Below are 2,728 nucleotides of genomic sequence, written 5' to 3'. Positions count from 1 at the left end.
AGTTTCCCCAGCTTGAGAAATGCTGAGCATGTTCTTCCTTTTTGGTTTTCTGATTCCAGATCTTTGCACGTTTTGTTGTAATATTTGGCTTTATCTCCTCGAGCTCATCTTTGAAATTTTCCATTCAGCTCTTGTACCTCCTCATTTCTTCCATTTGCTTTAACATCTCTATGCTGGAGAGCAAGTTTCAGTGTCTCTTCTGACATCCATTTTGACATTTTCCTTCTTGTCTTCTCAATGACTTTTTGCTTTCTCCATGTATGATGATCTTTGTGTCATCCCACAACTCTTCTGGTCTTTAGTCTATAGTGTTTAATGTATCAAATCTGTTCTTCAAATGATCTCTAAATTCAGGTGGGATTTATTCAAGGTCATTATTTTGGCTCTTGTGGACTTGTTTTCATTTTCTTTAGCTTCAGTTTGAATTGCATATGAGTAATTAATGATCTATTCCACAGTCTGCCCCTGGCCTTGTTTTCACTGTTGGTATGGAGCTTTTCCATTGTCTCTTTCTGCAGATGTAGTCAATTTGATTTCTATATATTCCATCTGGTGAGGTCTATATGTATAATAGTCGTCTCTTATGCTGTCCAAAGAAAGTATTTGAAATGAACAAATCATTGATTTTGCAGAATTCTTTCATGTGTTCTCCAGCATTATTTCTATCACCGAGACCATATTTTCCAGCTACTGATCCTTTGTCTTTTCTCCCAACCTTTGCCTTCTAATCACCAGTAATGATTAATACATATTGATTGCGTGTTTGATTGATTTCATATTGAAGAATTTGGTAGAATTTTTCTATTTCGTCCTCACTGGCTTTAGTGGCTGGTAAATAAATTTGAATAATAGTGGTATTAACTGGGCTTCCCGGTAGGCACATGGATATTATCCTATCACAGAAAGCATTGTACCTCATGGCTGATATGGATGTGATCAATGCAACACCATTCCTCTTTAATTTGTCATTTCTGGCATAGTAAACCACGTGGTCATCAGATTCAAAATGGCCAGCAGCAGTCCATTTCAGCTCACTAATGTGTAAGATATCGATGTTTATATGTTCCATTTCATTTTTGCAACTTCCAATTTTCCCAGATTCATACTTCGTACAGTCCATGTTCCGATATTCAATGGATGTTTACAGCTGTTTCTCTTCATTTTGAGTTGTGCCCCATCAACAAATGAAGGTCCCACCGGGCTCTTCTCTCATGGGCTTTATTCTATCCGTGTCATCATGGTCAACTCTAGTTTGAGCAGGCAGCTCTTCCCCAGTCACATTTTGAGTGGCTTTCAACCTGAGGGGCTCATTTTCCGGCACTATATCTAGTAGTGTTTCTGTGCTATTCATAAGGTTTTCAGTGACTAAATATTTGGAAGTAGTTCATCACTCTTTCTTCCTAGTCTATCTTCATCTGGAAGCTCATCTATCAGGTTGATAGGGATGGGAAATTTAGACATTGACTATCTACATTGGGTTGACTATAAAGGCACGAGGAGGCCTGGTGTGGCTCTATAGGATAATACACTGTACCACAATGCTGGCAGCTCAAACTCACTAGTTGCTCCTTGGAAACCCTACACAGTGTCATTGTTAGTTGGAATTAACTTGATGGCACTTAACAACAAAATAAAGACATTATTTGACTGGTGTACATGCTTTCATGAATGTGTTTATTTTCAGAAAGAAGAGAGTCTTAGCCTTGGTTTTCTAGCAAAGCAAAACATGCATGTGTGTGTGTGTGTGTGTGTGTGTGTGTGTGTGTGTAGAGAGAGAGAGAGAGAGAGAGAGAGAGAGAGAGAGAGAGAGAGAGAGAGAGAGAGAGAGAGAGAGAGAGAAAGGTTTATTATCAAGGAAATTGCTTGCAAAAGTAAATTCCCAAGTTCCCATTGGTAGAGAGAGATTTTCTTGTGTCCATTAGCCCACACACAAGTAAGCACTCCTTCAATTGACTGGGTTCTCATATCCTTATTCAGTACATGGGCCTACAGTCACAGTTGCTTTGTCTCTCCATGCCACTCCCTGTACCACAGTCCCTGTTGTCACTGCTGTTCCAGACAGGGATTTCACATTTCATTCATGTTCTTCCATAATTATGATCCTGGGATAGTCTACTTATGAAATGAAAGATAACTGTTGTTGTTGTTATATGCCATCAAGTTTGTTCCAACACAGAGCAACACTATATAGGATTTCTGAGGAGCAGCTGATGGGTTCAAACTTCCAACCTTGTGGTTCACACTCCCAATGCTGATCCTAGAGTACAACATCACTACTCCATCCTTTTACTTATGCATTTCTACAATTACAGTTTTGATCATTGCAAGTAATCCTACTAACAATTACTCACAATTGAAATCATAGAATAGTATCAGCATCATCCCCATCCCCTTTCAACAGACCCATCTGGAAAAGAGGAAAACTATTCAGTGGGTAATCTATTGTACCCCCATTATAAAACCAAACACACCCATTAAAGCTTGTAAGTCAGCCACTTCTTGAATTTATAGTCCCCCAATTTTTAATAGCCAATGTCTAAATTGCACATCTCTATAAACACTGAGGGACTAAGGTGCACCTGACCTAAGCCATGATATTTTCAATAGCCTCATATGGATGCAAAAACTGGACAGTAAATAAGGAAGATTGTGGAAGAATTGATGCCTTTGAATTGCGGTGTTGGAGGAGAATACTAAAAGTGCCATGGACTGCCAAAAGAACCAATAG

The 2,728-nt window shown here is 39.0% G+C and overlaps 1 pseudogene; it reads right to left on the bottom strand.

Annotated features, from left to right (window-relative positions):
* The window catches only part of LOC102830344, a 27,772-nt pseudogene that overhangs the window by 23,830 nt on the left and 1,214 nt on the right, over window positions 1-2,728 (bottom strand).

The sequence above is a fragment of the Chrysochloris asiatica genome, unplaced genomic scaffold (genome assembly GCF_000296735.1).
Source record: "Chrysochloris asiatica unplaced genomic scaffold, ChrAsi1.0 scaffold00558, whole genome shotgun sequence".
Taxonomy (NCBI): Eukaryota; Metazoa; Chordata; class Mammalia; order Afrosoricida; family Chrysochloridae; genus Chrysochloris; species Chrysochloris asiatica.
Note: the sequence above shows the minus strand (reverse complement) of the source record. Positions and strands in the feature narration are given on the sequence as shown.